General features: G+C 38.3%; 1 protein-coding gene and 1 long non-coding RNA gene across 2 annotated transcripts in view; one reads left to right on the top strand and one right to left on the bottom strand.

Moving 5' to 3' along the window:
* neurl1b (neuralized E3 ubiquitin protein ligase 1B) overlaps positions 1-24,829 on the bottom strand; it is a 419,935-nt gene that overhangs the window by 70,271 nt on the left and 324,835 nt on the right. The gene's annotated exons all lie outside the window — the stretch shown is intronic.
* Positions 1,339-24,829, top strand: part of LOC125458511 (uncharacterized) — a 61,737-nt gene continuing 38,246 nt past the window's right edge. The window contains exon 1 of the long non-coding RNA XR_007248831.2: positions 1,339-1,413. This is a non-coding gene — a long non-coding RNA (uncharacterized LOC125458511). The remainder of the gene's footprint in view (positions 1,414-24,829) is intronic.

The following is a 24,829-nucleotide window of genomic DNA, read 5'->3' as shown; positions in this document are numbered from 1 at the left end:
TGCTTTGTTAAGATACTCTCATTGATTAAAAAACATTGAATACAATTAACATCTTACAATTATTTAATTCTGAAAACAAACACTTGAATTCATACACCAATCTAAAGATTTTATAAGCATTTTGGGGAATGAGTGGCAGAGTGGAGGAAGAGGTGGTACAGCTGGGGATGGAATGGTGTACTGGTAACATCACTGGATCAGTAATTTAGAGCCTAAGGCTAATGTTCTGGGAACATGGGTTTAAATTCCACCATAGTGACCATGTAACTATTATTTTTTGTCATAAAAGCCTGGAAGATTCAGAAATGTGCTTTAGGGAAGAAAATCTAACAGACACTGAAAAGTAATAATTTCTTCTCACTTGAGTTTTCTTGCTTCCTGCTTTAACGCTAGTGTGTTTGATTTCAGGATTTTATTGGACCGTCAGAAAGTTTTTTTTTCCAAACATGCTAAAATAACTCCCTGCTCTTGTCACAGAAGACTGTGGAAGCAAGCCATTCAGCCCATCAAGTCCACACTGACTGTCTGAAGGTAATCCCTCCGAGATGCATCCTATCTCTGTGACCCTACATTTACCTTGGCTAATCCACCTAGCTTGCACATCCCGGGACAGTGTGCGCAATTTAGCATGGCTAATCCACCTAACCTGCACATTATTGGAGGAGAACAGAGCACCCACTGGAAACCCACAAAACACAGAACATGCAAACTCCACACAGGCAGTCAACCAAGACAGGAATTGAACCTGGATGCCTGGCACTGTGAGGCAACAGTGCTAACCAGTGTGCTACCCATGTCTGGCTCTTGCAGACTGTACACAGTATGAACTGGGTGAGCAGCTATGAGGGATAAATTGTGGTAATGGAGCTAGAATGGGGTTTTTGAAGTGGCATGGCATGAGGCCGGGCATGTGAAATGGAATAGGTTTGCTGGGCATGCGTTGCCATGGGTGATCTGAAGAGTACTAGGTGGTATGAATGTTGGATGGGGATAGTGATGGGGAGGTTTGGGGACTTTTAAGCAATGTTGGGAGCTGGGATTCTGAATCAGAAAGCCATGACTAACTTCCTAAAAGAGCTCTAATTTGCATCCACAATCCCCATGAACTCTGACATGGCTCTTCGTTTGCACTGTGCACCTAATCTCTGGTGTGAAAGGACTGTAGGCCCAGGCAGAGTCCCAAATGGCTTGGAGTACATTTCAAAAGGCACAAAAGTGCACAGGTCAAGTTTTTCTGAGCCTACAGGAAACTCCGACCCAACAAACCTGAATTAATATGTTGCTACTTTGAATGCATGATCAAATTGCAAATGTGCCTCATTTCCTGTTTCTGCAGTGAGAAGCTAGAGGAAATCACAAAAGCATAACATCGGTGCTTGCACCAGTAGAACAAAGATGTTTCATATACAAAAGGTTAGTTTACTGCACTTATTGCACTTTTGCAGTTCTATTAAATCAACAGATATTCTGCTTCATTAAACTATTCATAATGATTATAATAAATAATAGTGTTATTCTAATTTCCTGATGTTTGGCCTCAGTGTATGCTAGGCCTCACTGTTTATTCTTCAAACAACCGCCGTAAACTTAACTTTCATAAACCATACAAAACTATTGCTATCATCAGCAGTTTAATTGTCTTAGTAGCATTTTGTGTGCATTAATTAGCATGTTTTTCAGGAAATCTGATGAATTAACTTAGGAAAACCCCATACAACATTGGTTTCAAAATGGCTGAATGCCATACAACATTCTCACATAATAATCACAAAATGAATTCTTCTTGTTGACAGGAGGAGATGTATATCTTACTATCTGACTTTAGTACAGAAGTCAGATGTGGGTGTAGTGAGAAAGTGTCTTAGGCTGTGAAGGAACATGTAAAATGTTTTGGATATCACGTTGTAATGCATTTTTAAAGAACTGCTTTTAAACTACTGTGAAAGCTGTGTGACCACAGCAAGGCATGTTAATATTTTAAAAATTCTTCCCTGAAAGGATCTGTTAGTCTCATGATCTTACAATGCAATATCTTTCAGTTCATCAAGTAAATACCTAAGTTATCATTTTTAAAAAATTGTTTTTGGTTGTGAGTCTTGCTAGCAAGGCCAGCATTACACATCTGTAATTACTCTAGAGTAACAATTCAATAATCTACTTTTGTCCATTTAAATGATTAAAAATCAACATGTTCACAATGACAAAAATCCAACAATACATTGGCTTTCAAAAACAATGATAGCGCCAGCATATGGTGATACATTATTGATGATAAAAGTAGATAATTTAAGAAATAGGTTCAGACAGTATGACTCAGATCATTTATGACATATGGTAGGTCAGTTGTCACTGACCTACATTAATTTTTACTGAGATGAATCTGATTTGGGTGTACTAAACTGGAGGCTAATAACAGATAATACATCATATAGTCTTGCTACCTCCTCCGGTATATATTAATGTCCTTTTTATTCCAGTTGCTTCACAAATGTACTTGTTGCACTAGGGTGCTATTCCATTAATATCATTCAGGATAAAATCCACTTTAAAGCTTGACAGGATGTATGTTTCTCCATAACTAGGCACAGTTAAAAATAAAGTTGCTTCACTGACTCAAGTTAATTTTAAAAGCTGAATAAATGTTTTGCAGTAAAACCACCATCTTTGACTAAATGCACTTATTAGAATTAGAATCCCTACAGTGTGGAAACAGGCCCTTTGGCCCAACAAGTCCACAACGAATCTCAGAATATCCCACCCAGACCCATCCCCTATAACCCACCCAATCTACACATCTCTGAACACTATGGGCAATTTTGCATGGCCAATCCAACTACCCTACACATCTTTGGACTGTGGGACGAAACCCATGCAGACACAGGGAGAATGTACAAACTCCACATAGACAGTCACCTGAGGCTGGAATCAAACCCAGGTCCCTGGTTCTGTGAGGCAGCAGTGCTAATCACTGTGCCACCCTTAAATTTCTTTAAAATGTCTTCATCTTATTCATGAAAATGAAAATTAAATATTGAGCTAGTATGTTGGCAATTTCAGCATTTTATTTTACTGGTGCTGAACTATTGAAATAGATAAGAGTATTGGCAGAGCTGCAATATAGTTTGAGTAATGGAAAAGAAAGGGTAATGATGATAACAGATCCAAACAATATAAATGAGAAACATGAGGGCACAATGCTGTTATGACTTTAGTACTTGAATTATCCTCATTACTAAATTTCATTACGCCAAGAAAAAGTTTTTTTGATATTATGATAGGTAATAAAAATGGTTTAGTAGTAAAAACAGTTTTTCAGTTATATGCAGAACATTATAACCAAATAAGAATCAATAAAGTAATTAAAGTTGAACTGAATAATTTCGGTGCTTGTTCTTTCTTTCAGAAGAAGCCAGATAAATTTGAAATGTTCTTTAAAGTTTTTTCCAAGGTTTGTTTTATTAATTTGAATGCACTAGCTTCTAAATTAATTTTTAATGAGTTTGCCTCTTTCTAATGTCTAAAAAAATCATGACCATAAATTTCAGGCAGTTCCTAAAACACAAATTCTGCTGCACAGAAAATTGGTAGTAATATGTGATCTATACTCTAGCAAGTAAACAGCGACGGGCTTTATTGAACAAAACTATATGCACAGGAGGTTAAAAAAGGGACATCTTATCTGGAACCATACAGACCCAGGCTTCCTGTCTGTGTGATCTGACCTCACTCCGATATATCTCTTTTTGCACATATTTTGTTGCTATCCTCTGAACAAGGTGTAATTCCCTGTACCCTACAGAAATGTCCATAATATGCTTGGAATTCCTGGCCAGTGATCATTTGAAACATTTGTAATGTTTGCCAAACAATGCATTTAAAACACACAACAAATAAAATGGAACAAATAATTAAAATGTAAAAAGGAAGTTTTTCTAATCCTGTAGCTAATTTTGAGTTTTAAGTATGGAACTGCTCATTAAGTCAAATGTATCATCAGACAGTATGACAATTCCACAGAAGTAAAACAACCACAATCTATCTGTCCTGTCTGATGAATATTGAGCATGTAATGTTGACAGTGAAGTAATTCAAAAGGTACGGATTTATGAGTAGTTTCAAATTCTGTCACGAAGGCTCTGAGTTCAAATGACAGCTCCAAGTTGCATTAAGAACTTGACTCCCACATTGTGCCAATTTTATCAGTTTGTAATTCAACCACAAGATGGGGTGCTTTGCAGCACAGCAACGGGTCACCCTATTGAGGGCCAACTGATGGCACTATATTGAATCTCACCTCCGGTGAGCCATTTCTAAAACATTCTCTTGGAGGAATCATGGCATGAATAAATTCTGTCGTGACCTATGAGGAGGTGCAATATACACCACGGTGTAAAAAGAAATCATAATTCATTCAGACATAGTAGGAACTGCCAATGCTGGAGAATCTGAGATAACACAGTGTGAAGCTGGATGAACACAGCAGGCCAAGCAGCATCAGAGGAGCAGGAAAGCTGATGTTTCGGGTCAAGACCTGTCATCAGAAATGGGGGAGGCGAACAGGGTTCTGAAATAAACAGGGAGAGAGGGGGAGGTGGATTGAACATGGATAGAGGAGAAGATAGGTGTAGAGGAGATAGACAGGTCAAAGAGGTGGGGTTGGAGCCAGTGAAAGAGAATGTAGGTGGGGAGTTAGGAATGGCATAGGTCGGTCCAGGGAGGACGGACAGGTCAAGGAGGTGGGATGAAGTTGGTAGGTGGGAGTTGGGGGTGAGGCTTGAGGGGGAGGAATGGTTAGGGAGACGGGGACTAGCTGGGCTGGTTTTGGGATATGGTCGGGGGAAGGGAGATTTTGAAGCTTGTAAAGTCCTCATTGCTACCCTTGGGCTGCAGGGTTCCCAAGCAAAATCTGAGATGCTGTTCCTGCAGCTTTTGGGCGGCGTCAGTGTGGCACTGCAGGAAGCCCAGGATGGACATATCGTCCAAGGAATGGGAGGGGAAGTTGAAATGGTTCGAGACTGGGAGGTGTAGTTGTATGTTGCAAACTGAGCGTAGGTGTTCCACAAAGTGGTCCCCAAGCCTCCGCTTGGTTTCCCTGATGTAGAGGAGGCCACAATGGGAATAGCGGATACAGTATACCACATTAGCAGATGTGCAAGTGAGCATCTGAAAAAATCTTCTATCAACCTCGCCCTCTCACCCTATTTATTTCAGAATCCCCTTCCCCTCCCCCATTTCTGAAGAAGCGTCTTGACCCGAAACCCCAGCTTTCCTGCTCCTCATAATTCATTCATTCAGTTTCTCACCCAAATTTAACTATTCATCTTAAAAAGTTCATCAGACTTCCTCCAAACCCATCTCAGAGTATTTCCAAATTAAGAATAAGTGAGTGTCAAAAGAAAAAAATGTAAAGTACGTCTACTTAAATTTACAGAACATGGTTCGGGATAATGATGGATTAGTAGGGATTCACAATTACCCCTTCACCTAATCATTTGTAAACACTATCTGAATGGAAATTGTACTAATGTGCTTTCTGGCATGCTGTAGTTATGTGATCTCTGCTATGAAGCACTCAATGCAAGCAGCTATTTTACCTCCAGTTCAATAAAGACATAGCACAAAAAAAACTGAAGTCTGGTGAGCTCATAACAAATACTTCCTAGAGGATAGTCTGGGAAACCTGTCCACTAGCCAGTGCCATTCACATATGGCCTAGTTCCATTCCAGACATTCAACTCGGTGTGGTGACATTTCCAACTTGGCAATGTTCCTATCAAGTCAGTCAGAACTGCAGTGTAGCCCTCATTTGGTTAAATCAAGCACTGCAGGTATCAGAGGCTAGATTTTACAGCTATAATGGATGGGCTTGGTGCTACTGAAATGAGTAGTTTGTTTTCCACTTAACAGTAGCAATAAGAACGGGTTATAGCAAATTCTTCGAATTTGAATTTCCTACTAAACAGCAGCACCCCAAGAGCCTATATTCTGGTCGTCAGAAAAGAAAGCTGATTAGGTGGCTGTAAAAGTGCTGAATCTTATCTATTTGTTATCATTTCTATTGTCAACAGATTAAGACTGATTATAATATCCTCTCAGAATATAATAATCCTCTCAGAGCAGTCATCACCAGATATACACAGTGTCTTTTTTAGAGGATGGCACATGTCAGATGCTGAGGATGCAGGGCGCATGGAGCGTGGTCCTGAGATACAGGTGCCAGGTGTCCACGAATCTCACCGCAATGCTCGGAGTTTGCTTAAAAGATGCAGTGAATTGGTCCTGACATTGAGATATGCCTCACTGGACCTTTTGCACAATAGTGCCATGTTCTCACTGTAACCCACAATATTTAGACCCCATTCAGAATTTGCCCTCTAAAAGAGCTGGTGCTGCAAGAAATATTCCAGAATTCAATGAGGCCTGAGCAACTTTGCAAACTTTGAGAACCTAGTATGTGAATTATCTGGTGAATTTGTCAGTGGATGGGCGTTCATATTTATAAGTTACGGATTAAATTACTAGCATTCACAACATTGCAGGAGGATATTCATAGATATTATCCTTTACAAAAAAATGTATCATCAACAATCATTGAGCATACACTTCACAGAAGCACTTCTGGAAAAACTGTGAATTCACCAGATAATTCACATACTAGGTTCTCAAAGTTTACAAAGTTGCTCAGGCCTCATTGAATTCTGGAATATTTCCTGCAGCATTGCCTCTTTTAAAGGGCAAATTCTGAATGGGGGCTAAACATTGTACGCTACAGTAAGAAACTGGCAATAGTTTGCAAAAAGCCCAGTGAGGCATATCTTAATGTCAGGACCAACTTGCTGCATCTTTTAGGCAAGCTCTGAGGATCGAGGTGAGATTCCTGGACACCTGGCGCCAATATCTCAGGACCACACTCCACAGCCCTGCATCCTCAGACATCAGCATCTGACATCTGCTAGCCTCTAAGGAGACTCATGGCACATCTCCAATCCACTTACTGTATGCTTCTGAATTTCAAAACTGCACCTCAACATGCAATGGCAATATAATTGTAATGCTGCAGTGACAACAACTTATGCTCAGGGACATACATTCAACTTGGTTGTTTTCAACAGGCAGAGCACAGATCATACTCAGCCAGTCTGCACTTGCAAAGCCTAAACCAAAACATCAATTGTTTGATGATTTTGTGATTACACTTGCTGTAAATTCTTGAGTGCACTAATAACTACACAAACTGCCAACTGAAAATAATTAGCTGAACTTGTAGCACGGTTCATTTATACTTGCAAAAAGTAACATTCGTTCATACATGGGGCCCATTCTCTGCAAACAAAAGGATTTTGTTCAAGCTTTGGTAACAAAGTGTGAAGCTGGATGAACACAGCAGGCCAAGCAGCATCTCAGGAGCACAAAAGCTGATGTTTCGGGCCGAGACCCTTCATCAGAGAGGTCTAGGCCCGAAACATCAGCTTTTGTGCTCCTGAGATGCTGCTTGGCCTGCTGTGTTCATCCAGCTTCGCACTTTGTTATCTTGGATTCTCCAGCATCTGCAGTTCCCATTATCACTTTTCAAGCTTTGCACTTGCTTTTTGAATTACCTGGGAATTTGGGGTGCCTATAGTTTCTCATCACTTTCTCTATGCTAATGCCTCAGTTATTCAGAGTTGACTTGCAAACTAATCAATACCTGTTTTTCCTGAAGTATAAGTTGTTGTGATCATTCGCAATTTAGCATTCTTACATTTGTCCTGTTATGGGAAAGCCAGAAAGCTTTGTCAAGAGTCCTTCTTTATTTCAATATTCAAATTCTGCACTACCAAGTGAGTACTGGAATGAGAGTAGATGAATGTGCTGTTTCTTGTGTTGCAGTCATGCAAAGGCCCGAAGATGTTGAGGAGAGTACTATCCCTCCAAACCACTCTTTAACAAAACTGAGTGCTTGAAATGTGGGACAAAGCGAAATGGGATTCGAAATCAGGAATGGTGCTTTACTAAATTACGTCAATGTGCTGAGTCACTATGCTACCCATCTTGCAAATCTCTAAAAATTAGAGCAGAAACATTTTTTTCCCCATTCTTCTCTATTGAGAGCATAAAAACCAATCACCTTTCAGACCTCAATCAAATGACCAATATTCATTTGTAAGCCCTGACATTGACTGTCAGTACAATATTTTAATATGGCGACATTACAGTCAATTTCACTGTGTCTTTGGCATGGCATTAATGAGTTCACACTTGAAGAAACTTACTAACTTACTTACGTTCAGAAGTAACCGTTTTACTTGATCTTCTATTTCGTAGTTCAGGCTATTTTATCACTGATCTTGGCTAAGGAAAGCTACATTGATTTTTAAAAATATCAGGATAATGCCTGATAATAGACAAATGTTGCCTTATAACACCCTTTAACCACACTTGTGAGACAGGTTCCATGATAATCCATAATAAAATAAAGGTTATTTTAAAAGGGTCGTCTATACTAATCTAGTTTCCAGTTCTGAGAAATCATTCATTTGATCTCACTAATGCAAGGTAATGAAATTAATGATTTGAATCTTCTAAAGGTGGTGTCTGAAACCCTGAATTCAAACTTAGATGTTACTCTGTAGAGATCAGGTCCTTGACAGATTTACCTTTTTTTGACAATACAATACCCACAGTGGAACTGATACCTTGAAGTACAGCCTAATGGCCTGTCAATCTTTATTCAGCCAGATCCAGAAAACAAGTGGTGACTTGTTCTGGGAATGACATGGGTGATTACAATTTATTGATGTCATGTACAAACAACTGCTTGAAGTGCTGCAGCTGGAAATGCCCTTCTAATGGAATATTGCTCGAATGCTCTGAATTCTGTGTTATTCCAATTTCCAAAGACAATCAGATTCGAATTAAAACTGAAAGCCCAATTTGGAAATTCACATGGACTGGAATTTGAGCATCAATTTCACTACAAAACGTATGTAAGGCTGAATAAAATCCTGAAGCCAACATTTGGGCATTGTGAATAATGACACAATGATGGATAACATTTAGCTCACAATTATACTGAGAAAAGTTTTGACTGGGGGCACAAATAATTTATGAATAAAATCTTTTGGTCACACGTGATGTGAGAGGGAATCAGTTGACAATGTAGTGCATGTTGGATGTCATCAATGTTCTTTATATTTTAAACACATTAAGACCATTGTGAGTGTATTTTCTGCTGTGCAAGTTTAAAGTTTATAGTCATATTTTTGTACAAGATAGTTACTCAAAAGCAGCAAAGAGCAGAATAAATGATTGGCAGCGGCTCAAAACCATAGCAAACAATAATGCTTGAATCAGCCTAGAAGAATTTAACGTTTATGTCAGAATGTAATTCTTATTTGATGTAAAAATATCCTCGTTGATGGAATGCACATAGTTGACTTTCTGGTTGCAGTGTCTGTATATGGGTGAGGGGCAAAACTCTAGTCCAGAGTGTTGAGAGATGATTACAGAAACTGAAATGGTAATTTCGTGACATGTTAAATCAAATTCTAAACTGGAACACTCCTGAGGAGATTAATATTTCTATGTTTTTATGCAAACAAGCTTTTCAAGGTTATGTTGTTTGAATCAATGGGCAATGCCTGCACTTACAAGGGTTGAAGGAAGGTGAGGGGCAGTGGCAAAATCAAAATTAATTAGTAGAAATGAGAGCATAGTCATTAAGAGGTCAATCAGTAGAGCAAGCTCAACGTTATGGTGTTAGAAGCAGATGGAATAAGTTCATCTACTACTTATGTCTTTCACAAATAAAATAAATGGGTAGAGTAATTAGCAATAACTTAAAGACAAACATTTACTAACTGCCTTTTAAAAAGCAACCTGGTTTACTAATATCCTTAAGGGAAGGAAATAGCCATTCTTACCTGGTATGGCCAACATGTGACTCCAAACCCACAGCAATGTGGTTGACTTCTGGCATGCTCTCTGAAATCGGCTAGTAAACTATTCGGTTCAAAGCCATCAAATAGTGGCCTTATCAGTGATACTCACACCCTGGATGAAACAGTCCAACTACATTTTAATTAGACAGAAGTAATAAAACTGTCTTTAAAAGAAGGCTGTGGCCATCTAGGAGGTTGAAGAAGGAAACTGATCTACCTCTCCTTACATGGTCATAACAATATTGTGATGTGTATTGTTAAGAAAAATCATCGTGAAGGGACAACGAATTTAAATATGGCTGCGTTAGGAGAATGTTGTGTCTTAGCTACTGCTCTTATTCAAAGATATAAAACACCCTTCCAAATGGCACAGCTGACAATGGTAAATTCTCATTCACAGTACACTGCCTAAAATTCATATGAAGTTATATGTTAAATATATATATTACAGTTTATTTTCATTGTTTGCTAAGACAACTGCAAGCTCTCATCTTAGAAATAACATTGTTTCACAGATGGTGATAGCAGAAATGTTAAAATGATAAGGGTACAAATAAAATTTGATAGGATGTTTGCAAAGAAAACAGCAGATTTGACAGCTTGTAATGGAGAGAGTTTGGACTAAACAGACAGATGTGAGGAACGTAAGGAATAGGGGCAGGGAGAGGCCAATCAGCCTCTCAAACTTGCCCTGCCATGCAGTAAGATCATGGCTGATCTGACCTGGACCTCAATTCTTCTTTTGTGCCAGTTCAACATAGTCCTCAACACCTTAATATTTCAAAAAAATTGTCTATCATGTCTTAAATACTTTCAGTAATCTAACCTTCACAACTTTCTGAAATAGAAAATTCTAAACATTCATTAACTTTTGGGATTAAAAACTCCTTTTTATCTCAGTTTTAAAACAACATCTCCCTGTTCTGCAACTGTGTCCCCTAGCCCAAAATTCCCCAATTTGTGGAAACAACTTTTAATGAACAGCTGTCAGCCTTGCTCTGGAAGAAAAGAAATATTTATCTTTTCATGTGGGGGCCCTTAGGTAATCTGAACCTCTGTTTCACCCAGTTGCCCTCAGTTCTTACCTTCCTGACCTTCTGTTGAAATGCCTGCTCGTTCAGCAGTCCCTAGCATGGCCAAGCTCATCGTCTGTCCACTATGGCACCTGTATTCACATGTAGTGTTGGAATTAGCCACGGTGTTACAGGGCAGGTTCAGGGCATGGAACTCATCTGGGTTTTGCATCCCTAATGTCACTTAAAATATCTGGTACATAATGAATATTCAAGCATGTGGATTAGAGTTACTCTGGATGTAAATGTGCACAGGGCTGTCCTATCTGTCCACTGTGACATTGATTAAACAAGCACAGAAATTGTGGAACAGTAGCGCAGACATCACCTATGCCATTTTTCTCAAATTGTCTAGGGATGGTGAACAAGAAGAAGGACCCAATACAAGTTAATGTCCCTAGTCCCAAAGGACTGATTTAGAAGGAAGACTGGAGAAACTTGGGTTTGTTGATTTTCAAAGGAATCAATTGATGGTATACATCCCAGAGGTGTATAAGATACACAACAATATAGTAAAGGTAATCCAGATCACAGATCCAAGTTAGACTCTGACAGGAGAACAAAAGAAAACATTAAAGCAATCGCTTCAGCAGTGGGATGGAGTGACAACAGATGGACTCAATGTGCTGAACTTTGCTTCCAAATCATGTATGTTGAGTTGTTAAAAAAACTTAACTCCACAGACCTGACTCAAGCAAAAACTTCTGACTTTTATTCTGACTGGAAAGGTACTAAATAGATTTGTGCATGCTGAACCTGCAGTGTTGTTGTCAAGTACTGTAAAGTACTCTCAACATGTTTGAAAATGTCATCTTTGTGCTCTGCAACTTTGTCCCAGTTATAATGAAAGCAGAGTAGTCCTCTAGCCCTCACCTGTCATACCCCTCACTTCCTAAGTACGCGCCATGCCTTATCCATATCAACTTATGCCAACTCATGCCCCCATTCATCGCCCAAGGCCCTTCATACCTTCCTGATCAACCTATTGCCAACTCATGTTAACCCATTCACAACAACAACTCATGTTAACCCATTACTGTCCCATATCTTAGCTTTGCCATTACATGCCAATTCACTGAGTATCCACCTTGAACAGACTTCAGGAGCCAATGAGATGAAATAAAATAAAGCTTTAAGTCATTGGTAGAAACTTTAATATATTCAAAGTGACTGCATTAATAAAGTAGTACATTCAGAATTTAAGCTCATTGAACTACGTAAACCCTTATGAAACAAACTCCTAGCCCTACATGAAATGTAATTAATCACCTTATATCCACTTGGTATTGTCAATACCATAATGAAGATACTGTGACGTTGTGGAAGCAATTAAACAACACTGCTCCTAAAATGATAGTCTTCAGATGTATTTCAGCAAACAGTTATAAAAATTGCAAACACTTCTTTTCCAAACTGAGAAGTACAATAGGCTGGTTCATTTAAAATATAAAGGGGAGGGCATTTAAACAACTTGACAGCTTGACAGTTTGTTGGAGCTTATCCAGTGATTACACACCTATTTTTAATAAGTTTACTTATTAGGTAGATGTCTGCAAGTAGTTATCTACTCTGAATAATCCGAAAGCATCTAGTTGAGCTCTCTCAAAGGATACCCGAGCTCTCCAATGGACTTCAGTAGGCTTCAACATTTCTCTTCAGATCTCTTAAGCCTGCAAGTTATCCTGCAGCCAAAAACTGTCAAGCCAGCTACACTTTTAAATGTGCTTCTCCCTCCAGAAATCCTGAATAAGTGAAATACTGCCCACACCATTTACTGCAAGGTTTCGGCAGACAATCTGGAATTTTTCTGGGTGGCATGATGGCTCAGTGGTTAGCACTGCTGCCTCTCAGTGCTAGACACCCAGGTTCAATGCCACCCTTGGGCAGCTGTCTACATGGAGTTTGCACATTCACCCAGTGGCTGCATGGGTTTCCTCAGGGTACTCCAGTTTCCTCACACAGTACAAAGATGTGGAGACTAGGTGGATTGGCCATGTTAAATTGCCCATAGTGTCCAGGGCTGTGTAAGTTAGCTGGGTTAGACATGGGAAATGCTGGGTTACAGGGAAAGGGTAGGGAGATGGGTCTGGGTGAGATGCTCTTCGGAGGGACGGTATGGATTTGTTGGGCCGAATAGCCTGTTTCCACACTGTATGGATTCTACAGTTTCTGTAAATCAAATTTCTAGCAAAATTCAACATTTTCAAGTCCATCAAAATACATGAAGCAACACACTGCAGACCATGATGAAATATAATTTGTTCACTCAGCAGCCATTCGATAAAAGAATTGTGCTTGCTTTAACCTCATACTTTCCACTACATGCAGTAGTACAGTGTACTACATGATATGACAGAGAGTAGTGGGAAATCTCCCAGTGAACTCCTTATCATGCTGCAAATAACTAGGGCAAAATTAATTTGCAAACCAAGGCCACAAATATTTAAAACAAAACACACACAGTTCAGCTGTAGCACATCCAGTAAACACAGGTAACATCCCAAATCACATGCAATTGTACATTTCACAAGCACACTACATCCCTAGGTAAATTTGGCGTGACCTTGCCATTTCTCTTGTGAAACCCAATGCAACAGCATAATGAAGCATTATAAAAATCAGAGTAGTTCTACAGCAATGTAATCCCATTCTTCATTGCTATGGTTCATTTGGTTTCTGTGTGAATTACCGCTGACCTATTTTTGGGCATGAACTAAAAAGGGTGCTCCAGTATTCTTGACCAGATATCTACCTGAAATCTGCACCAGCATACAATCACATCAATAACAGCCACTGCAAAAGCCGTATACCTGTCATAACCAGTTCCACAATATTCTGAAAAGCTCTTCTGGTACAACTCCTTAAATTTCATAATATATTGGCCACAAGTAGCACTTAACTAGCAAAACGTTCTGCAGTGTGTCCCTTTTAAGGAACTTAACCAGGCTGCCTTGCTGGGCATGCTTCAGTTGTTTCAGGTTATGTATGTTCGCCCTTGCCTAGTTTCAATGAACTCCAAATGCAAGCTTGATAAGCATGAAAGGAGATATATCATGCAAAAATATTGGAGGATCGTTTTGTTTGGAGTAGGAAAACATTTTTTTCCAATCTCAGAATCTCACAAAACTAATGTTCTACTTTACATTTAAGTTTGTAACCCAACTGTGGCCTCCTGCAGTATTTTAAGAAATGCCAATAGAGAATTCCGAGGTCAGGGACTTTGCTGGAAATATGTGGTGGAGCAAGCTAGTCAGGTCCAGAATACATCTTGCCTGTGGCCATGTTTTACAATTCTCTTTACTATTCTCAGCTACATAAGGAACAAAATCAGAGCAAAGGTTTATATTTTCAGCTTAAAGGAACATTAGCTCATACAGCATTAGCACCATGTAGTATTGTTAAGATCAGGACATCAGTTAAGATGGGTGGGGAGGGAGGGTCGCAGCTAAAGTTATGGAGAACAAGTGAGAAATGATGTCAAAATTTAATTATTATATTAAAATACTGCATTGACTGTGTTTCAATCTGCTACAATATTTTAAGCCCTTTAAAGTGTAGTTCTAGTGAAAAACTTGACATGACATAGCTCCAGAAACGTAACTGAATCAAACGTACCATGACAAATTCACAGTTTTATCTGGATTCTGGCTTTTCTTTTAAAATTTTGCATAGTAATTTTAGATTTCTGTTGGAATTGTAGAAAGACTGCTACATATAATTGTTGTTTAGAGCGAGGGGTGAAAACAGAAAGAGTCTACAAGGTTACCCCAACTGAATTTACACTTGCTTGTCACTTGCTTACTGAACTTGCTTAACTCTCTATTGGGAGACTACTAATCATTACTTTTCTTTGAAAATAACTGAGTTTAATAGCTACAGATGATGGTGTGGAATCTGAAAAATTAATTGGCAGTAAAATGAAAATGTGCTTAATGCTTATATTTAAGGAAAATAAAGTATCTTCAGTAAATTTCGTTTATAATACATTTAGCAACTGAAACCACGTAAAAGGAGGATTTTTGACAAACTTTAAAAGCTGTAATTCTTTCAAATTTATTCAGTTATTCCAACATAAACTGTTCTAAATTACTGCTACATAAATGCGTTTTAATATTTGTATAAAGAAACTCTCTTCCATTGAATTTACACAGCTTCTCTTTACAGGTGATTCAACAGAATACAGCAAACTAGCATATAATTCAATGATCCCTAGCCTACATTTACTATCTATAAAAAAAATCAGAATGTTATTGAAATTCACGAAATATAACAAACATCCACTGCTTCTGTGTAGGAGAAAATAAAATGAGGGATTTCCTTTAACATTGAAAAGAAAAGTTCAGGAGCGTGTAACACCAATTGCTGATTCACTGCTTGTCTCTTTCAAATTCATGTACCAAACCTGAACTCAGAAAAGTCTCCACCAGTTGCAGTCATATGTCTCACACAATGGAAGATGGTTGGGGTTGTTCGAGACTGTAGTTCCTCAGTGACCTAAGCCCAAAACTCAGCACTTGTTTCATCTATAAACTTCATCATGCTATCTGATGTGGGATGTTTACTGAAGATTGTACAACTTGCAACACTGTTCACAACACCTCAGATGATGAAGACCCATTGTCCCTTTGGATCTGCATAAGAAATGGGAGTTAAGAACAATTCCACTCAGCAACTAATCAACTGAACTGTGCTCCAAAGCTGAGGCTATCTATGTCATAGCAAAACATATTGACCGCTAAGGAACATACAAATTTAGGAACAGGAATTGGCTATTTAGCCCATCAAACCTGGTTCAGCAATCAATTAGATCATGGATGGCCATCCACCACAATGGTACGTACCCGCATTAATACCATATCCCTTTATGTAATTTGTTCCCAGAAATCTATCCATTTCTGTGAATTATTGAGTCTTCAGAGCCATTTGAGGTAAAGAATTCCAAAGATTCACCACCTTCTGTGTGAAGGAATTCCTTCTCATCTCAATCTTAAATAACCTATCCCTTAATCTCAGATTATTTTCCCCTGGTTTTAGATTTACTAGCCAGTGAAAATATCTAGCCTACATCCACCATATCATGCTCTGTAAGATTTTTGTTGTTTTCAAAGAAGTCACCTCTCTTTCTTCATAATGGTAAGGAATAGAGATCCTGTTTCCACATTCTCTCTTCATAAAACAACGCTATCATACAGGAATTAATCTGGTGAACCTCTGCTGCATTTCCCCAATGGAAAGCATATGCTCCCACTCTCCTCCCCCACCCCCAGGTGGACTAAAATTGCACAAAGTGCTTGACGTGAGGTCTCAGCAAAGCGCCATATTGCAACAGTAAAAGATCTTCACTCCTGTCCCCAAAAACCCTAATGATGAAGGCTACCTACCATTGCCTTCCTAATTCCTTCTGTTACTACTTGGTATCTTTTAGTGACTCATGTACAAGGATACAAAGGTAGCATTGGATATGCACAATAGTCAACCCCTTCCCATTTAAGAAAAATTCTGCCCGTCTGTGTTTTCAATATGAATAACTTATTCACGTTATATTCACCTGCAATGTTCATGTTCATTAACTTAGCCTATCAAAGTCCTGTTGAAGCCTCCTGAAATTGTCATAAGTTATAATGCACCCAGTTTGACCTCATCAGCAAATGTGGTTATATTACAATTTCCCTACATCCCAATCATTTATTAATATTGTAAACTGCTATGGACCCTGCAGTGATTCTTGTGGTAGCCAGTATTCACAGTCTGCCTTGCTAATATGATGCATTTATTCACACCCTTGACTTCCCGCCTGTTAATCAATTCACAATTGACAATAGTATATTTTCTCAGCTTAACTTTATTTACTAGCCACCAATGAGTGACCTTATCAAAAGTCTACTAAAAATCTTAATTTCTTACATCCACTTATTCTCCTTTATTATTACTGCAAGTAATATCCACAAAAAAATTAAACAAGTTTGTCAAACTTGATCTCCCTTTCATAAATCTATAATGGTTCTGCCAATTTTGCCATTGTTTCATGAATGCCCAATTATCACAATCTTTATTGTATATGAGAACATTTTCCCTTCTACTGAAGTCGTTAGTTCTCCATCCTCCATCTTCTTCCCTTCTGAAATAGTGGGGTTACATTTGCCATTTACCTGTCAACAGAAACTTTCCGGAAAAATTCAATTTTAAAAAGTAACCAATGTATTCGTTCTGTCTTTAGCAACCTCATACAACATTCTGAGATGAAACCCATGGTCCTGAGAATAATCCTCCTTTAATCCAGTTAACTTTTCAACCACTATGCCTTTATTTATGCTCTTTTATTCCTCAGTTTCACAAGTTCCTTGGTCATCTAGCATTTCAGAAGTATTTTCTATGTTTGTAATCTTATGGTTTATTTGAAAAAATATATATTATGAATATAAAGTATATAAAGTGAACTCTTGCCATGAGGCAAGTGAGTTTTTTTTGGCACATCTCACCAAATTCGCAGCATTGGCGTTCAAATCCTGACAAGAATCACATCTGATTTGCACCCCATAATATGACATGCTGCACTTGAAGCAACCTGCTACTCACTTGAGAGGTCAAATTCGACTGGCACCACTGGTGCCTGTGACATATTTAAAGGTACATTGAGTAAAGCGATTTCAATCTGGAGCTGCCCTGCATGGTTCCTGACATTTGTCCCAGAATGGCAGATGGGAGAGATCATCACCCTGCCTTGTGGGCATCGTCCTAGAGCTCTTGCTGGACAGCAGTGCATGGGTCATACTTCCGTTTCCCCCAGGACCAGGTGTAGAACCCACGACACAGACCATGCCAGCCTGGTCCAAGATTAGTGCCTGTGTTGAAATGGTCTTAACTGTCTGGATGAATGCTAAGTACTGTGGGAAGTAGGTCACTGTCCTTCTCAACTCCACAATGTAAGTACCACCATTTCTCTCTGATCCCATATACTCACTCTGCTTCCGTTACTGCACTCTCACCAAGGCTCTTCAGCCATAACTCTGATTAATGCATGTTGCCAGTTACGACTGCATGTGCCAAGATATTGGTGCCCATGTTTCAAGATGCAACAGTACAAACCCTACATCATAAAGAATAACCAAAAAAACTGAGGAAGGGTCACCGGACCCAAAATGGTAACCCTGTTTTTTACCTTCACAGGACCTACCAGACCTGCTGAGCTTTACCAGCAACTTCATTTTGCTGATGGCAAAGATGGCATATGTCTGCCCACATGCCAGCAGTTCACTTTTATACTTAATGCACAAATTGACCCCTTTTTCAGTATGGATTACCAAGGCTTCAAAAATTCACTTATACACTTGATATCTACAGTATTTCTCTGTGTCCCAAGTCCATTTGTTACATAGGTTAATAGATAACCTGAAAACTTCATAAAATCATAAAATGTATGGCAAAATTTCTCCTCCTAATGAAAATTAATTACAAAAAAATGAATAACACCTTATTTCCATCCCACTATTGAAGATTTATTAGTTTAATCAAATCATGAGTGCAAAGGGTATCACTGTCAACGAGTTATGGACTAGTCAATGCTATTTATCCCTTGGAACTCAGAAGATCGTAAATTCATGTCCTACTCCATTGACTTAAGCACAAAAAAGCATCTATGCTCATAACTGCTGTCTTTCAGATGAAAAGTTAAACTCAGGCCTTGCTTACTTCCTCAGGAGAATGTAAAAGGTTGTGTGGCACTATTTTTGAAAAAAGAAGAGTATTATCCCTGGTGTCCTGATTAATGTTACTTTTTAATAAATTTCATTGAAGGAACACAGATTATCTGGCCATTTTCTAAAGGCTGTTTGTGGGAATTTGAGTTCTGCAAATTGGCTGCCATTTTCCATGATAATAAGAATAAATACACTTCAAAATTCTTAAATAATTGTGAAGTAGTTTGGCATATCCCAAGGTTATGAAATGCATTCAGTAAATACAAGATCTTTCTTCTTTTCAACGTGGAGAATCTGTTTGAATGTTAGGAGAGATAATTTTATCACTTGCATGTTGGAAGCCACAAATAGTTCAAGTCAAACAGGAGACTTAAACTTTGAAGTTTGAGCTGTTCCCATAATTTCCCAGATAAGCTCCCCTTTGAAGCAGGCAGCAAGGTTACCTGCCTTTTATAAGCAGGTTCCTTCTTTAAATACATAGACTATCACTGATACTTCAGTCTTACCTGGTGACCTAAGTGGAGACAAGCATGACAGAAAGTGGAGCCTAGGCCAAAAAAAAAGTCAAAAAGTTTCCTAAAAAAAAGAGGGCCTTGCCTTGGGGTGAGAAGTAGTAGTAGTCAAGGGGTTTTCCTGATTCTCAACTTTCTGACCATGACATCATGCTAAAACCCTCCTCTGTGGGACTTGCATACTGAATGTTTAGTTCTTTGTGAATTTTTGAAAAACACCTAAAATAATCGCCATTCTTGACCTTCAAGTATTGGGTGTGTTCAGTTGTTCATTCTCAGACTATATCAGTTACTTAAGCTTCAAACAAATCAAGATCAAAACTAATATCTTAAGGATTATGGGCAGCTTTTAATATCAGAAATTCCGAATACATATTCATTAAAGTAATCTTTAACATACTCCCTAGGCATCTTCAAATGTTGCCACTGTACCATCCTTACTGTATGAGTCTGTCTTTAAGACAATGATTCCTTATACTTAGGAAATTTGAGTTTCCAATTTTTATAGATTTAATAGTCCAGTCCGATACCATCATCCTTCCTTATTCTGTACGCAATAACCCCACTTCTGAAAAGCTGAGATTTTAATGTATAAAAAGATTGTTAGACAGTAACAAATTGCTTGACTATATAGTGATATATTGTTAACAATTATTCAACATAATCCAAGTGTGGGAGTACAATAGATCTATTATTTCATCATTACTAAATTAGCGCTTTCATTAAAACATATCCAAGAGTAAAACACCCATGTAAGGGGGCTGCATTGTGAGTTCATTCTATAATGAAGTTAATAAGAGTTCTTGGAATCTCAAAGAAGTTTCATTATATATAGAAATCCCTGGTGAATCTTTGTCTTTATAAATTTTGCACTTAATATTCTATTGAGATATACAATGCTGTATCCATGACTATTTCAGTATTGATCAAGAATGCAGGATTTGTCCATAACTGAAATAAATACAAAATTTGCAGGTGATATTATGACACTAATCAATTAGTTCATCTCCATGACAAAAGGCCAGAGTTCTAACCACAACCTGAATTGTCATTGACATGAGATCAAATGTTTTACAAAAAGCTGCAAGATTCCTGATCACAAACTCAGTGAAGGAACCGGAGACTGGGGCAAAAGCAGACAGGAGGGTGAGCAGACAAAATACTTGAACCTTCTTAGTCATGCCACTTAGAGTATTGATAAACAGGCAATGATTGACAATGACCATGGTGACACTGTCTGCTGGATGGACTGCCATGGACTTTTACCCTAATAGTGCAGATTTTGGAAGAAAATGTTGCACGATAGGTGGTTACTTTTAAAAAAGAATAACTAAAAACCACAGGCAATTCAATCCAAAATAGACTGTAAAAAAAAACGCGTCCAGTGAAAAGCTCATTTAATTTCAGTTGAATAGAAAATGAGAAGTAATTTTCTACAGCAGGTGGAGAAATGCTCACTGAATAATGAATGCATGCAGCACCCTGCATCCTGTTTTCAATACTCCTACCCACTGTGCCATCATGCCAACACTGACTGCAGCACCTCCCAGATCTCTCCTTCCATTCATTTCAAAGGGAATCTGAGTGCTCCTTTTACAAAAGCCTTCTTATTAGATGGCATTAATACCATTTGTATTTTTGTTCTAAATCTGGTACAACAAACATGAAATGATGTAAACAAACATTGGTGTGCTTTTAAAGCTGCTCCACTTTTCGCTGATATAAATGTCAAATGATATCTTCTTGAACCCAATTTGAACTTCAGACCATAAAAACCATAATCAATTTGGGTCAGCATGATGACTTGAAAATAATCTTTTGCTCTGCACTTGTTTCATACAATGCTTTGTTGACTGAAACAATCGCATAATTTTGATTATTGCTGACACTTAATAGGATACTTACAGTTGTATCCTGCAGTAGTTTCAACTAATAAACTCAAACTCACACCAATATCTGGTGTCACACAATACTTTTTCCACCAAACTTTCTATCAGCTGGCCTGAATGAACTGGCTCATCCTGGAATATGTCTATTATCCTAAACCTTGCTTATGTAGTCTTTTTGGATGTATGAGTTTTCACTTGTATATAGATTAATTAGAATCATAGTAAGGCAGGGAAGGCTATTTCTCTCAAATATGAGAATACGCTTGCTAAAATATACTACTTGTAGAAAAGGGTACATTTTTGTCCTGGAAAAAATACAATAATTGACAGATGACTAAGGCGAATGGGTCATTCAATGAATATACTGAGTTCCAAAGATTTCAGAAAATATAAAATAAAGCACTCAACTTCCAGGCAAAATCCATTTCCAACAAGAAACTATTAAGCTACCTCCCTTGACACTTAACAACATTGTCATCATTGTGTTCCCCATCACCCACATCCCAAGGGCCACTGTTGATCGGAAACTTTACTGAACAACTTCATAATTATTGTGGGTTCAAGAGCTGGCCAGAAGCTCAGAATTCTGTGTAGAGTAATTCATTTCCTGATTTCCAAATTTTGTCCACCTTGAGAAGGCACAAATAAGATTTTGGTGCTGGGTTTCTCCCAAGCAGCTATGTGCTGCAATTCAGGCAAATATGAGGGATATGATTATGAAGGTCTTGAATATTCATTCAGTACGAATGGACTTTGACATAAACTCCATTTTTGGTTGGCATTACAACCAGGTTTGGTTTGAAACCTTTGCCGATATGAAGGAAGGTGTTTATGCTTCGATCATGCCCTCTCCATCCAAAGGAAAGAAATACATTACAACCCGTTTAACAAAAATACAACTAAAGAGTAACAACGATCAAGAAAATTCTGAGTGTAAAATGCTGAAAAATATGATCAAACAGGCAGAAAAGAATGAGAACAAAGGGAAGGTTGGAGGCAAAGTGGGAACGGGAAGTTGGTAAATGCTGGAAATGCTCTTCGCAGATACAACTCTACAAACTTTCTCACAACTTTTAATGCCTTACTCTGTTTTTTCTACAACCACTTCTTCAAGCAGAAATGTTATTCAACAAAGCTAAACAGAAACTTTGGTGTTTCATTTCATGTGTAAAGTTTTGCAGGGAAAGGTGCTTGCAGTCAGGAAGCTGCTATCAACAGTTCAAGGTATCTTAAGTAAAAGAAAAAAAACAGTGCACAAACAGATCCATTTGAGGAAAAGTAGACTATGAGTCAAAAGAAAAGACAAGATACAGAGCGTCAGCGTACATAAAGATCTGGTAGTGGAAGAGAGGAACATTACCATTCTCTAAGAGGTGGAGGGTGCTGAAACCATTTCCAGATCTTATATCACTGAGCCAAGATGACATTTGACCCCAAGCCCCTTTATTGTTATACTAGCATCAGAGGGTTGCAAGGAATGGGCACAAATGCCATTGTCTCTTCAGAGAGTGACGTCAAATTTAATGAATAAATAGTCATCAAGAGAGAGGGCAAAGCTCCCCTGTTCTTCTTTGCACTGTTGCAGTACAATATTTTACAGTCACCTGAGCAGGAAGTGGAATCTAGGTTTAATGCCTCCTCTGAAAAACTGTATCTCTCATGGAGTTTCAATTTAGGTCATGTAATCAAATTCCTGCACAGGGACTTGAACTGATTTGGAGGCGGGAACACTACCAAAGTGACTCCTGAAGGTAATTGTCTTGCATTAGCACCAAAGGGTTACAAGGTATGGAAATGACATCACAGTCTCCTTCATGAGTGATAATAAACATGGTGCCACACCGACAACTCCATGGGAAAAGATAGGCTAGGAATTCTTTGAAATTACAAGAAAAAAAAACTGCTGGAAGCTAATCACTGTCTGCAATGAAATTTGAGCCATCCAGTGGTTGTGAAAAGTGCTATACAAATGCAAGCCATTCCTTCCTTTTGCTCCTTTCCCTCTGGGAACTTAGCCAGCCTGTAAAATGCCATAGTTCTGTCTCTCATTGCTTGTTGGCTTCCATAGTAAAGGAAAATGAATTAAAATGTTTTAAAATAGATCTCCAGTGACATTTTCAATGCTGTAGTGAACAGCTGCCTAATGTGGAAAAGGTCATGAGCTGTCACTTGCAAATACGTAGTAATCAAGAAACGGATGGGAGAAGTGACATTGGTTGTTGTAGAAAAGTTTGTTCTCTTGGATGAAGTGCGTAGTAGATCTTAGGCACAATTTGAATATTTCTCCAATAGCCTTGTTTGGGAAAAGGACAGCCTTCTGAGATACTGAAAGCATAAGTAAGATCTTCTTGGTCTGCACACCACAGTGAGAGGGCACGAACAAGAACTTAAGGTCTTGCGTGATATTAGGTATTGAGTGGCAGTCCTTCCTCCTACCATTCTCCCAACCTGATGTCCAGACCATACAACCCCAAAAACCTTTCCCCGATGCAGTGTCCAAACCACACCACAAAACCGTTTATTTGGTTAAGAGGGTTGGCACTCTTTGTCAAGGAATATTTCTGTTGCAGTTTTCCAACAGCTAGTTTGAAGTGGTAGCTGGGAGCTGCTAAATACTGATTCAGAATTTACCATTTGTGACTTTGCCATCGTGGTTAAAAACAGTCAAGCTCATTTTGTCATATGGATATGACAAAACAAGTATTTATCAAAAGCTGTATGAAACCTGATTATTTTTCTTTTAGTTTCTTGGATATACATGTTAATCAGCAAACAAAATGATGGTTTCAGTTGGTTGACAAGTCAAATGTGCTCAGTAGATTAAAAAAGGCATTTCTTCTTGGCCTCTAGCCTGTAAAGGGTGGGTTTGCTTTCCTAAACAAAAGCATTCTATGAGAATGGTTGACCTTTTAGGTACAAAATCATTATTTAGCTAATTTTAGAAGCTGTCAGGATGAAAAACAGTTATTTCTACTCTACCACTTCAGAAATATCACAGAGCCAAGTATTAAAACAATGCATTCTCCAAATGGCGTGAAAACAAGGCTGTTCTTCAGTTGTCTCAACTCTCAAACTTCTATTCTTAGTAAGGGTGTGTTTTGCCTGTATGATTTTGTGGCCAGATTTTTGAACATTATTGATCAATTAGTCATCTATCTATGAAATTCTGAATTAACGCAGAAATCTCAGTAAAACACAAATTCATACATTTCAAAGTTGTACAATTAAAAAAGTTCTCATCAGTTATGTTTAAAACAGAATTATTTTCTAATCTAAACAAGCAGATCACACATGATTGTTAATAAAAATACCCAATGAAAATAGAAAATACTCATGCTGCCATCGTCTCATGGTATAATGTTATTTAATGAAGTAGAGCACTGATGAAGTATAAGCAAACGAGTCCATACTGCAAGAAGCTTACAACAAGCATCATAAAATGTAATTAGGAAAGTGATTAATCTGAAAAACAAAATTATTGCCTAATTTTGTAAGGAAATGCAACCCCAGGGTAAGCAGGAAATAACAAAAATCGGATGACACTCTGTAAAGATTTGTTCACCGTAACTTTCTTGGAAGTGTGGTAGAAACATGAAAAATGCTTTTTCCTGAGATCTTGGCAAAGCAGTAGCAGCATTCCCAGGCACATGGGAGTGTGTGGGTTGATTGACACTTTCCAGGAATGTTGAAAATAATGTGGTGAACATGACTTGGACTAGGCCCATATGGAACATAAGC

This window comes from Stegostoma tigrinum, chromosome 13 (assembly GCF_030684315.1).
Source record: "Stegostoma tigrinum isolate sSteTig4 chromosome 13, sSteTig4.hap1, whole genome shotgun sequence".
Classification (NCBI taxonomy): domain Eukaryota; kingdom Metazoa; phylum Chordata; class Chondrichthyes; order Orectolobiformes; family Stegostomatidae; genus Stegostoma; species Stegostoma tigrinum.
The sequence above is the reverse complement of the archived record's forward strand: the minus strand, read 5'-3'. Positions and strand labels throughout refer to the sequence as shown.